General features: G+C 54.5%; 1 protein-coding gene and 1 long non-coding RNA gene across 12 annotated transcripts in view; one reads left to right on the top strand and one right to left on the bottom strand.

The window, feature by feature from the left end:
* Positions 1 to 14083, top strand: part of ELAVL3 (ELAV like RNA binding protein 3) — a 135087-nt gene that overhangs the window by 869 nt on the left and 120135 nt on the right. The window lies entirely within an intron of this gene.
* The window catches only part of LOC146833004 (uncharacterized), a 243392-nt gene that overhangs the window by 130558 nt on the left and 98751 nt on the right, over positions 1 to 14083 (bottom strand). The gene's annotated exons all lie outside the window — the stretch shown is intronic.

The raw sequence follows: 14083 nt of genomic DNA, 5'->3' as shown, positions 1-14083 counted from the left end.
GTCCCAGTTTATCCCAAACCCAAAATGTGTTAATCACATGTAACGATTAAAGCGCCACGGTGTCTTTATGGCTGAAGAGTGTTATTTTGTTTACTTGCCAAATGTACATTAAGGAAAGACATTCCTACCCAGTCTTAGGGGATGTGGAGTGCACTGGCAGAGCTGGGTGCGGCCACCGCTTGCTGGTCTTCTGGGCGCTAGTGGTGACGGGGTGCTTTGGGTCATTTATTCCAGACCCCGTCTTTAATAATTGCTTTGCGAACACGGATAAGAAGCACCCCCCCCCCCCCCCCCCCCTTGAGGTTATATCGAGGGGAGACACTGCTGGCAGACTGGGTAGTCGGTGCCCGCCCCCCCCCCCCTTTATTTCAGGATGGGGAGGGGCGGCTGAGCACCATCTTCCCTCACGTGCCTCTCTCCCAGCTCTCTCTCCCTCCATCACATCCCACAAAAGGCACAGGGTGTGACCAGAGTCTGAGATGGAGCGAGAAGTGAAGGAGGGGGGAGATAAGCAGGAGGGAGGGGGCTAGAGGCGGAGGGGGTATGGCATACGAAGAGGGAGAGAGAGAAAGCGTGAGATGCAGGGAGAAGGTGCGAGATAAAGGGAGGGGAGCGGTATAGGGGTGGACGAGAGACCAAGGGATTGGTGAAGGAAGGGGCAGAAATAAGGGAAAGAAAGCAGAGGGAGGGCGGGTGGTGGGAGAGACCGCAAGAGAAAGCAAAGTATGGGGGGGGAGGCAGAGAAAGGGAGACAAAGGGAAACAGCGACACGAAGATGGGGAGTGACAGCGGTGATAAGGGACAGAAGGCATTGGAAGGGCGAGACACACTTAAGAGCGCTGCGGCGAGAGTGAAACAAAGGGCGTTAAAGGAAGAGACAGCGAAAGAGGCAGGGAGATGGCTGCGGCTGAGAGGACAGTGTGGGAGATGTCAAGAAACGGAGACAGGTCCTCCCTGCGACAGAGGCAGGTGCAGACAAACATACATACAAAGACATGCAACCAACATACCAGAACAGAGCTAACTGAACACACACATCCACACAGAATGACATGCAGACATACCAGGACAGTCCCGCACTTAGAGAGCAATCACACACATACAAAAACACGTGTACTCGGCGTGCTTCTCCCAGCATGCACCGCACCCTGGAGCTGTGCTGAAGGACAGCCACCCAATGACTCCGGCAGGAGGCACTTATGTGTGTGTGCCAATGCATGTCTGGAGCTCGCCATCCAAGGCATGCAGCTAGTTATGCGTGCTCCTTGCACATAATAAGGCATCCATGTTATGTTTGTTTCCACATATGTGTATTTGCACATATCTGTATAATCTATCCCTGGCATGGGTGGAGTCTGAATTATGCAACCCAGGTGTGGACGTGTGGCCCATGCTTGGTGAGATAAAGGTCCTGCGGTGACGTTTGTGTCCCCCACACTCACGTTTGCACACATGCATGACATGAAGACACAGAGTGAGTTGTTTGGCAGTGCATGCTTAGAAGTAGATTTAGTCTCACATGTGTGTAATGCAGCCCGATTCGTTTGGGATTTGTATGCCACAGCACACATGTTCATCCACACATACATAAAAGTACATGCATGATATTCACGCCAGGAACTGCTGGATTCTGGGGTCTGCAGCACGCGTTATTATGCATCTGTGTGTGTAATCCAGGCCGGATCTTAGTGGGTTGCGGCCTGCTGTCTATGCAGATTGTCCTCGCTCTCTTTTTCGGAATATTTTCTTATGCTCTTGTGTATGCAATGTCCGGTATAATGCCAGGGCTATGGAGGATGTGGAAGGATGGGAGGGGGGGGGGGGGGGGGGATCGCTGCTGGCGAAGCCTCAGTCCAGTGCCAAGGAATGACTTGTGGGGTAACCTATTGTATCCGATAGGGTGGGCACTGCGGGGTGGTCAATATTTCTAATGCCAATATAGAGTTGGGGTACATCTTACTGCCATGGTAGGGTGTGCGGGCAGAAAAGGGAATCAGAGTGTGGAAGCTCTTTGTCGGTGCAGGATGTAGTAGCTGGCCTGATGCCAGTAACCACACCAGCTAGTGACAAAGGATGGCCCAACCTTCAGACTAGGGGGCCCAAAAAGGAATCAAGCCCAGGGGGTTCCTCTAGGTGGAATAGGAGACATATGCATAAAATAGTGGGGCAGAGAAACGGTCTCACGCCCAATGTCTAGGCTGGTCACTTCTTTCAAGACCTAAGCAAGGACAGTTTTGGAAACCGGAGGGACTAGAATTGACAATTTCTACAATAGCAGACAAGGGGCATGCCAATCGGCTTAGACGATGTTGCATGGCATGAAGTGCGGGTGACCTTGATGAGGGCGTGGAAGCGGTTCACGTTGCACGTAGAGGAGTACCCTGTCACTTGTAACAAACTGTTGGGGTGACGTGGTGCGATGGAGGGGGAAAAGACTGCGCGCACGGGGAAAGCACACGGCTCTCCCTCTGAGAGTAGCGATATGGGATCCTGTGATGGCAGCAAAGAGGCCAAAAATGTCACGTACGTGTTGGCTCCTTGCGTGATAGTGGAAGCAGAAAAGAAATAGAAGGAGACCTTGGAGAGGGCCGCAAAGACATGCGCCTCACTGGCAAGGTTATTTGTGCCCTCAGTGCGACTGCGCGCAGCTGCCAGACAAAATGGCTGCTCGGCGAAGCCACAACGGCATTTCCGCCGGGTCTGCTCTGCCGCACCCAAAGAAGGCAAGGCAAGGTGACATTTCCGCTTTTGTAAAATTGGGGAAGGCCATTTGCCCCCTGCTTGTGATCACATTCAACTGAATTTTTTGGAAGGCGCATGAGGAAGGGGAGCTTGGTGTTCGGCAGTCTGAGGGAATGTACGGTCGATCCTTTAAGAAGCCAAATTTCAAGCATATACAAAAAAACTGTATAAAAAACTGAACTCAAACCACCCAAAAGCATGCCCCATTTTTGGCCAGTGGACAAAGGAATACCAAAATGAAATGTCCCCGCTCTCCAGCACGCACCTGTATATTTAGAGCCCCTGCACTCGCCCTTCATATTCATATTACCATAGTACCCCCAGGGGCACCCCGCTTTCCCCCCTCCCCCCAAATTAGGTTACCCAAAGAAGACACAAGAAACAGTTGTAAGTGGGTAACAAATGCTGCAGGATTTATTACATAATTCCAGGATATGTAATAGGTGGGTTATCTTACGGGCGATCCAAGGGCAGGCGGCCATCTACTTCACCTGCCCCGCCTGATGAGCCGGGCAGCACGGGAATGACCCGCAAGTGCTGCCCCCCCAAGTGATTCTTTTTTCGATCACGTGCCGTTGAAATTCTACTCACACCCCCCCTCTCGGGGCGGAGCGTCGCATAGCAAGCCCCCGGTTGTTCAGGCCCACAACCGCCCGCAGGCCTAGCGGGGCGCCGACCGGCTTCCGGGACCTCTCTGGAGGCTCCTCGTTTTGGCTCAGGCACCACGTGGTGCCGCGCAGAGGTACCCTTTGTACCGGCCTGCTTCCAGATCGCCCTGTAACTCCGCCTGCAACGAAAAGGAAAACATTAAAACGTTCAGCAAAAAACTCCACCCCACCACACCTACGCCGGGTAAGCGGTAGGGAGGGTAAAAAGGCGAGGTGGGCGACAAAGAGGTCGCCAGTGAGGGTGGGGGAAGGCTAAATAGCCTTCCCCTCACACCTGGGCCCGGAAGTGACGCGCATTGCGCGTCACTTCCGGCCCCCGACACGGAGGGGGGCAACAGTCAGGATCCCTGCCCCCGCCCCCCCCGAAGGAGGGAGTGGGGAGGGGTGACCGGGGCCCCGGGGCCACTAAGGCGCCGACCGCCGAGTGGCCCCCTGCGGGGGCCGCGGTCAGCGGCATAGTACCCCCAGGGGCACCCCGCTTTCCCCCCTCCCCCCAAATTAGGTTACCCAAAGAAGACACAAGAAACAGTTGTAAGTGGGTAACAAATGCTGCAGGATTTATTACATAATTCCAGGATATGTAATAGGTGGGTTATCTTACGGGCGATCCAAGGGCAGGCGGCCATCTACTTCACCTGCCCCGCCTGATGAGCCGGGCAGCACGGGAATGACCCGCAAGTGCTGCCCCCCCAAGTGATTCTTTTTTCGATCACGTGCCGTTGAAATTCTACTCACACCCCCCCTCTCGGGGCGGAGCGTCGCATAGCAAGCCCCCGGTTGTTCAGGCCCACAACCGCCCGCAGGCCTAGCGGGGCGCCGACCGGCTTCCGGGACCTCTCTGGAGGCTCCTCGTTTTGGCTCAGGCACCACGTGGTGCCGCGCAGAGGTACCCTTTGTACCGGCCTGCTTCCAGATCGCCCTGTAACTCCGCCACAGCCCTGGAGGCGGCTAACCGTCGCAGCCAGGGCCCCCCACCAACCTAGCTCTTTACCTGCACCCTCTATTCACCAATGCTTCGCTTAAATCCAATAAAAACAGGTCCATGCCTATTTGGGAGAGGTGTACTCCATCCAAGTCGAAGTACCCCTTTACATTCCCCCGAATCATCTCATGGCGAATAAAGCCCAAACCCCTTTGGGATGTGAACTTACGCATTGCTCCATTAATGCGCCTCCTGGAGTGCTCTACCGCTTCTAAGGATTTAGCTCCCCGCCAAGACCTGCGGGGGATGATCTCCGACCACACGATCTCACACTCGCCCAGACGCTTGCAGATTTCCCCTAAGTCTCTTTTCATGGCTAATAACAGCAATCGTCTCCCTAGGGTAACAAGGTCGTTTCCACCCAGGTGTATCACCAACCGGTGGGGCAAGGTGGACCCGTGTGCTCTTAGTCTCTGCTCGATCTTATTCCTGAGTTCGAACCATCTCATCCCCGGCACCCCCATCCATTCCACTTCAGTCTGAGGGAAGTGTCGCATCCAATTCCGGTGCGATGCCCATTGGGCCGCCCGGGCGACAAATGAATGCCCGATCACCCACACCACTCGTCCTAATAAAGAGGAGACATGGTGTACACACAAGTTATTTAATCAGAAAGGGTGATTTCAACGATACACACTATAAAATCACAAACACATTACTAAAAGCTGCCTCACGGGCGAACATATATCTTATAGCAATCAGATTCCCAACGCCCCAATTTCTTCACCTGAGCGGCCTCTAATCCCGCCAGGTGAGCGGCGGTGGCAGCGCCAATGCGGAAGGAGTGGCTGGAATACCTTCTGTCCGGCCGGGCGAGCCCCGCCTTGGCTAAGCTGGCCCTGATTACCTGCTCGAACTGGTATCTAGTTACGGGGGTACCATTTGAATGCAACAGAAGATAACCAGGGCCGGGCGGTCTGTACTCCAACAACGCCTTTACCCATTGTACTGGGCAGAACCTGGGGTCACCTAGGGGCTGAAGAACCACCCTGATCCCCCGCCCCGCCTGGTCAGTCTTGGACTTGCGTAAATGAATGGTCAGTGACCCGGAAATGGACACGTCTGAAATTGCCAGCGCATCCCCTGAAAAGTCGACCTTGGACCTAGCCACTAACTCGCTGACTCTGAATGCCCCAAAAAATGCTAAGCAGAACGTGGCTGAAAACAGCGTGGCCTCGTAATGAGAGTAGGTGACTAGCTCGAGAGCCCCTAGCATGCCTTTCAGGATTTCGAAATCAATGGGGGCCCGATTATCAGGGGCCCTGGGCTCCTCCCTAGCCCAGCCCTTCAAGGCGGCCCGGATGGGATAGGAGTTAGTGGGATCCGCCCCGCCAGACAACTTGGTGTCGTGGCTTACGGCCGCCAAGTGGCTGCCTACCCATGAACGGCTTTTCCCCTGTCCCCTAGCCCACACCAGAAATGCTCGGACCTGGGACACCAACGCAGCCCCTGAAGTTCCCAGCGCTACAGAAGTTGCTCTGAATGTTGCCATGTGGGCGCTGTAACGCTTTCTGGTACCTGGGGCCAGAGCTCTTTCTCCCATCTCCTTCAGGCTCAGTCCCACTGCAGGATCTTCCATAGATGGTCCGGGAATGGGGTCATCTGCGCTCTCGCCCGCGGCCAGGCCTCCCTGAATCGGAGCCACTGAAAACGAGAAAGAGCGTCAGCTGCCACATTTTGAATACCCTCAATGTGCCTGGCTTTAAACTCGACATTGATGCGCAGGCATGCCCGGACCAACTCCCTTAGTAAGCACAGCACCAGCCGGCACCTAGCGGACTGGTTGTTAATTGCCTGAACAACCGCCATGTTGTCAGACCAAAATACCACCTTCCTATCTGACAACGCCGCCGGCCATAGGTGTAGTGCAACAACAATCGGGAAGAGCTCCAGAACAGTCACATTTTTGGTGATCCTATGCCTGCGCCAAACATTGGGCCATCCCTGCGCGCACCATTCCTCGCCCAAGATAGCCCCGAAACCTTCCCTGCCTGAGGCATCTGTGAAAAGACAAAGTTCCTGACTATCAATCCAGGGCTGCTTCCAAATAACCGTCCCATTAAAGCAGGCTAGGAATTCGCTCCATACCACCAGATCCTGCTTCAGACCTGTCCCCAGCTTGACCCAGTGATGTTTCTTTTTTATACCAGCGGTCGCCCTTGCTAACCTGCGTGCAAAGACCCTCCCCATGGGTATGACCTTTACCGCAAAATTCAGGGTCCCTAGCAGGCATTGGATTTCACCCAGAGTAGCCTTGTCCCTACCCAGTAGATCGCAGATCTCCTGACGCAAGGCCTGTACCTTATCCGCAGGGAGTCGGGACACGCCCTTTACCGTGTCCAACTCGATGCCCAAGAATATCAAAACCTGCGCCGGACCCTCGGTCTTACCAGGAGCTAAAGGTACGCCCAAGTGTCCTGCCAATTCCTTGAAACATTGCAGCGCCCGTGCACAATCTTGCGAGTCAGCTCCCCCGATGAACAGGAAATCATCCAGGTAGTGGGTCACTCCCTCAATGCCATACCTGTTTGTTAAGGCCCACTGTAGGAAGGAGCTGAACGCCTCAAAGTACGCACAAGACACCGAGCAACCCATGGGCATACACCTATCATAAAAGACCTGGTCCCCCCACTTGAAGCCCAGAAGGTGTTGGCTGTCCGGGTGTACTGGCAGGAGCCTGAAGGCCGATTCGATATCAGACTTGGCCAACCAGGCTCCCTTCCCTGCCCTCCTGATCATGTCGACTGCCAGGTCTAGGGAGCAGTAAGACACTGAGCATCTACCTTCGTCAAGCCAGGAATTCACGGAGTCCCCTTCAGGGTGTGATAGGTTATGAATAAGACGGAAAGCCCCTGGCTCCTTTTTTGGTACCACCCCCAGGGGAGAAATCACAAAGTGGGGCATAGGGGGTGAGGAAAAAGGGCCCGCCACCCTGCCCAAAGACACCTCCTTCGCTATTTTATCCCGCACTACCTCCGGGTGCTCCCTAGCTGATTTCTGATTCTCCGCATCCCTGCTCACTAAGGGGCCTTGATAAGGAATGCGGAAACCGTCTAAGAAGCCCTCAGAAATGAGGGACCCTTCCCTGCTAGTGTATCCGCGGAGGGCACTGAGGAGGTTCTTTACGCTGATGGGAGAGGGCCCTTTCACATGGTCGTGTGGGGCAAGGGCATGCGCGCTAGCAGATGTGTTCGCGGGGGGCCAAAGCGCGGGAGGGGGAACCCCCCCTGGGCTACTTGCTCGAGGAAGGCTTGTCGGGAGTGTCGCGCTTGGAGCATACGGTGGCGGCATGGGGTGCCCCGCACACACTGCAATTGTGTGAGAAACGGCATGTTTTGTCCCAGGAGCAGAACCCTGCATTAAAGAGCCTGCAGGTCCCAGAAGACCGTGCCCGAAAGCCAGGCCTGCGACCCCCCCCACGACCGCCCCGAAAGGACTTCCTGTTCTGCCATTTCCTCTCCTGTTTATCCTCTTTCTCTTTGCTCTTTACACCGCTCTCTGTACCTGACTTCGTCGTAGACCCCTCAGTATGCTTGCCCATGTGTTTTACCCATAAACGGACCTCCAACTGGTCCCACTCAAGATCTGGGCAGATTGCTCTTTGTCTACGGAAGTCACAGTCGTAGTGGTACCATCCCATGCCCCCACCCTTAGCAGCCTCTTCTGTAATCACGCTTGCATAGTGGAAGAGACCTGGCCCTTCATCTGGGAATTTCTCCACTATTACTGCCGCAAAAATGGCAAAGGCCTGACCCCAAGTCACAATATTTTTGGTGGGATATAAATGATACCGCACCCTCTTGTCCTCTTCCTTGTTGCCCATCCTCCTGGTATCTACCCCCTCCGCCCCATGCATGAGAAGGGTGAAGATATCGATAAATTCCCTGCGCCAAATCCCTTCTTTGGCCACTAAAGGGACCATCCAAGCGAGTGAACAGCGGCCCGATACTAGCGGGGCCGTGGTAACTAGAGGCTTAGGTGCTACGGCTAGTGTTGGTGCCGGCGTCGGTACCACCGGGGGAACCACTACTGCAGGATCGACCGCACTTGCCGCGCTCTCGGCCACAGCAGCAGCTGGGGGTGGGGGCCGCGGAGGAGGTTCCAATGCAGCCGGCGGCTGACCCCAGACCTGCGTGAAGCCCCCCGGCGCCGGGGTCACACTCGGCGGCGGTGGAGCGGACGGGCCGACCCCTAGGGGTGACCTGGCAAGCAGAAGACCGGATCTGACCTCAGCCATGAAGTCTTTTAAAGTGTCTGAAAGCTTACCCAGATCCTCTGCTGAGGCAAATGTCGCCTGGGGCGGGCAAGGCAGTACGTTGTGCGTCCCCGTCCCCAAGCTAACCGCCGCCTGGGGGGTCGCTGAGGCCCTGTGAAGAGGGGCCGCTCTATTTCGAGCCGGTGGTTGCTCAACCGGAAAGTCTTTGCTCGTGGGGCGGCGGTTTCTTTTCGACCGTGACGGGCCCGCAACCTCCCCTACATCCTTATCCGTAGCCGGACCGTCCATCGATATCCCAGAGTCTGGGGGGGTACTGGCTTTCAATAGTTCAGTCGCCCAAGCTAAACCCTTGGCCCTCGTCAGCTCCAAGAATGCGGCAATCCGGGCTTCCTCCGAAGTGTCCGGCACGGACTCCTCAACCTGTGTCCCTGGTGTGAAAAGGGGGGGGGATAATCCTTGGCTGTCCATCACTTAGCAGTTGTTCTCTCTTATCTGCAATTGGGAAAGAGAGAAAGTTAACCGCCTGTTCGCCCCCTTTGAGGCTGATTCTTCGCTCCTGAGTGCCACATGCTACTCCGAACGGTACCCCCGTCCCCCACCTGCCCGTACTTACTCCCGTCCGAGCCCCGAATACGGATGATGTTTGGCTCGCGTCTCTCTGTCGCCAATTAATAATCCTCCAGTCACCGAAAGCGGACGAATGTACTGAAAGAGAAACCAGCATAAGCACAAGAAATATGCATACACGAAAAGGCGTGACTGAACCGCAGAAAAAGGGGGGGGGGGGGAGGGGGGGGGAGGACACAGGTGCTCATACAAATCACTTTTAACCATGCACACCCTGATCGCGTCTGCCCCTATCCCCACCTTGAACCTGGCAAGCAGCATGGTGCTCGCTTGCGCCCCACCCCCATACTACTTTCCTGGTGCCCATTTGCCCCAAAATCACTGTCTCGCGTGAAGCGAACGCGTCAAATCTCCATTCATTCGCCTTTATATAGCGTGCACTACGAAATTATTGGCGCGCTTTACATTACATATTCAGGCACGGGGGCCAATTCACTGTCCGGAAGTGAAAATTGTACAGTACCCGCGCTGCCCAAAAAAGGGAGACGCGACCACGAGGCGCAGCCTGCTTCCCCGACCTAGGATGTCCGTTACAAATTTCATTTCGACTACAAAGCAACTACGCGATCCCCTGCCGGTGACCCGCGCGCGCGCGGCATTTCTGCACACAAATGCCTTTGTTTAGGTTGCCGCCTCAATATTGCATGAAATACGATGTACTGACGCTACTACGTTACTCAATTGTATTCATTGTGTTTATTAGCCTCTGAAAGTTGAATTGGTTAGAACCTGCCTTGCCGAGATTCAAACCCAAGAAACCCGTGAGCTCACTGCCGGTGTTCACACATATCGCTTTTAGGGCTGGTAGTGCGCTGGCGGGGGGGGGGGGGGGGGGGGGGGGTCTGGGTGGGGCGCAGCGTGACCGCGCTGAGCGAGCCCCTTGAGCTCGCACGAACAGAGCCATCTCTGAAAAAGCGCAGCGAAGTCCACATTTCATAGGACTATGTCTGTGTCACACACACTTAATTGTCCACATTTGGCAAAACTAAACACGACGTTTGATCTTGGACAAGCACCTGCGGACCTCAGCACACAAATATGTCCGACATTGAGACCCACGAACAACCGGCCAATCGCACGTTGGAGCATAAATGCTGTATTTCTATACCCCCCTTTATCGAGCCATTGTCACCTATGTAATGCCGCGACGCGCGCTAGCTAGGCCCAACGTTAACCAAGCGCGTTAAATGAATCGTTACACTTTCCACCTCGTTCGATTCGATAGGCCTGACATGCATAAAATGGCGTGCTCGACCCGAAATTCTCGGAGCTCAAAGAATCGTATCGAATGGGCCTGTCATGCGCACGCGTGCCGGCCCCCGCATCGAGGGGCGCTGTAAGCAGGGGGCAAAAGGAGGCACCAGCCCAGCGCCTCTGCCACCAGTCATTGGTGCCCCTGACCCGTGTCCGGGGGGGGGAGACGAACCTGACCCGGACCGTCGAAGGGCATGAACATACCCAGCTCCCAGTGCCCGCCGACACACACGCCCCCCCCACCTATTCGGAAAAGCTATCCCCGCACGCCAGGCGAAGCAGCTCTGACCACTCGGCCACGAAAACCTTTCCGCGAGGCGCCAATAACATCCCAATGTGACACGAAAACATAACCATGCATGCTTCTGTGCCCCCAAAAACAGCGTCCCTCCAGGTGCGGTACGGTGCGCACTAATCATTAGGCCCTCCCTCAAACAACACACAGCCAGGGCGTAAAACGACAATAATTTCGTTACTCGGCACATAACAGTCGCACCGGTAAACAGAACACACACGCTCTCTAAATTACAGGCAAGCGGACCGAAGAGGTCAGAGTTAATATTCAAACCCAAGCTGGGTTGTACTCTACTATCCGCAGTGGTATACGAAACCGCGAAACGTTTCCTAAGCGCCTTCGACTGCTCCGTTATGCGCATTAGCCCACTGAGCTGTCCTGCCTGCTCAGCCCACTCGCGCCTCGCTGAGCCCTAAGAGCATGCTGATATCCCGGATCGAAGCGCCGAGATGCCCCGTGAGCACCCGCCGGGGCAAGGGGGAGAGGGGCCGACAGACGAGCGAAATTCCCCCCCCCCAGCCATAAACCCCAGTAGAGGTTAGCCCCTTAACGCTTAGCACGCAAAGGACAACACCGCACACAAGGCCCCGAGCCATCGTGGCCCAACTTGCGCCCTCCCCGCCCGCGGCCATCCGGGCCACAGGGCCCCGTCGACCTGGTACTGCCCAGGGACGGGGCCGGGGCGAGAAGGGTTAAGCAAGACTCACCTAAGTACTAAAATGGTGGCGGCGGGACCCGCGAGGCGAAGACGACGGACCGATGCGGCGAGGTCAAAGGCGAGGTGGGCGACAAAGAGGTCGCCAGTGAGGGTGGGGGAAGGCTAAATAGCCTTCCCCTCACACCTGGGCCCGGAAGTGACGCGCATTGCGCGTCACTTCCGGCCCCCGACACGGAGGGGGGCAACAGTCAGGATCCCTGCCCCCGCCCCCCCCGAAGGAGGGAGTGGGGAGGGGTGACCGGGGCCCCGGGGCCACTAAGGCGCCGACCGCCGAGTGGCCCCCTGCGGGGGCCGCGGTCAGCGGCATACTTCACGAATAATTCAACTGTGCCTTTCTTTTGTGACAACTGAAATACTAGAGAAGGAAGCCATCACAGGAAGAGGGAAGGCGGGTCTCTGGAGAAGCGCTTCTGAGTCAATGTATTTGGTGGCAAAGGGTGACAAGGGGAGTCAGACTTCATCTGGAACCTTCCATGTATTTTTCATGTTAGGCCCAACAGATAACCCGGCCATGGACCTTCACGGAGTGATCTGTGCTAGATGTGTGTGACTGTCCAATTAAATAATTCCTTCTTATAAGGAGAAAAAATAACCTTTTATTTATTTTTGATTTTATAGTGACCGGGCAGGCACCTCCTTTCATAGGTACGATATTTGTTTTTTGAGACGTGTTTAAGTCTGCCTAGTGACAGCTGTAGCTGTTTACTAAATGTTATATAATAATGACTCAGTTGACGTAGAAACGGACAAAAGGTCAGCCTCCTCAGCCATTGGCTGCTGTCGGAGCCATTAAGAATTTGAATCCAACTATATTATATATTGGGAGTTGTAACTGCATCATGATAAATCGAGCTTTTCCATTTCAAAGTGTCTAATTTGTTTCTGCAGTGGATTCACACACAACCATCCACAAAAGACTCAAGTGACTACACAACAGAGGAAATTAAAAATGGGAAGAATATTCTTCAGTATTCATATGTAGTTTCAATACACTGATTTTTAGGCCGCTCCAGAAAGTTAGCCATTTTGGACTGACTCTGATTTCTTCCAAGAGGTGACTCCGGATTCAGAGAGACTGATATGTGGAGAAATAGTTGACTTTTTGATTTGTTTTGCTTTGGGATTTCTAATGGAAAGCTGGATTCGCCCCAGTGCCTCTTTCTCTTCCTGTACATGGAATTTGTTTTTCAGCTAGCTGGGCAGGCCAGAGGAAAGAGCCTTCACCTTGGCCTGCTGAGTCATTGCCACTATCAAGCTGCAATAAAAGTAGGGCTTGCACCACTGCACTGATTTCAAAACAAGGGATACTAGGCTGAAGTCTCTTGAGTAGAAGGAGCAGGAAGGAGATGGCTTTAGTAAGTTTAGATAGCCCAAATGCACGGCCACAACACCATTATCCCTGTGCCCTTTCCAGCATGTTTCTAAAGATGGAGCTTGCAGGTGCCTCTGTGACTCCACATGGCTCCACAAGGCACATCATTGTTTTTCAATGGGTAGCTTGGTTACGAGGCCCCTGGTGCCCTCGCCTGGCCAACCGGGACACCCTTGCATGACGGTGTTGCTGTTCAGCGGAAGCCAGGTGATGCTGTGCGTCAAGCTGGCTGTGCAGGAGCGGATTATGGACCGTGCACATTTGCAGACCGGCTTCTACTCGTTCTCCCTGCCCTTTGTCGCCCTCATCTACCACTCCCCAGCAGTCTGGCGGTATTCGTAAGTCTCCTGTCTGCCACCGGAAAGGAAAGGTATTAGAATAGCGAGTGTTGAACGTAGGTGGTATTATAGTACAAAAGCCAAACTGCCTTCCAACAATAACTCAATGTTTTATTAGTTGCTCCCTAAGACCAAGAAAGTCACCATGTGGCATGGGGTATCTGAGCTCCTTCTGCAGCATTCACTGGACCTCTTCCCTTGTTCTCATCCGGTCTTCCAAGAACTCTCCTGCCATCATTCTCACTCCTTGTTCCCTAAGCTTTTATTATCCCTGGTACACTTCCTTCACTCTGCTTCTCCAATTCTGGTCCTCCTCCCTGGTGTTTAGCACTCCCCCCCCCCCCCCCCCTTCCATGTAGATCTCAGTCCTGGTTCCTAGGGTTCCCAGCACTCCCCTGTACTCTAGCTCTCGTGCCTGGTCCCCGTTCTGTGCCAGGTTCTTTTCCTCACCCTTCTTCTCTCATATCTCTCTCTCTTGCTCTCATTTCCGGTTCTCATTTCTGCTCCGGGGTCACAGCCTCGAATGTTGCTGTTGTTCCTGGTTAACGCTCTCTCTTGTTGGCTTGATCCTCTTAACCACCCCCGTCCCCCTCCCCCACACCAATGTTACTTTTATTCATGGCTCCCATCTCTAGTTCCTGGCTAGAGATGACTCTCTACCGGTACCCCCACCCAAAGTTGAGAGGTCTGATGTCTGTTCCTCTGGTGACACCGCCTGAAAACGCACGGTAAAAAACAGAGTTGATTTTCTCAGAAATATTTTGTTGCCAGACCGACATTGGCCATCTTGGTGTTCTGTTCCGAGGACTCCATTGGTCGCTTTGGGGCCTATCCCAGCGCCCCCCCAGGAGCCTTCTAATTACCCAGCTTT

This window comes from Triturus cristatus, chromosome 4_2, assembly GCF_964204655.1.
Source record: "Triturus cristatus chromosome 4_2, aTriCri1.1, whole genome shotgun sequence".
Lineage (NCBI taxonomy): Eukaryota > Metazoa > Chordata > Amphibia > Caudata > Salamandridae > Triturus > Triturus cristatus.
The sequence above is the reverse complement of the archived record's forward strand: the minus strand, read 5'-3'. Positions and strand labels throughout refer to the sequence as shown.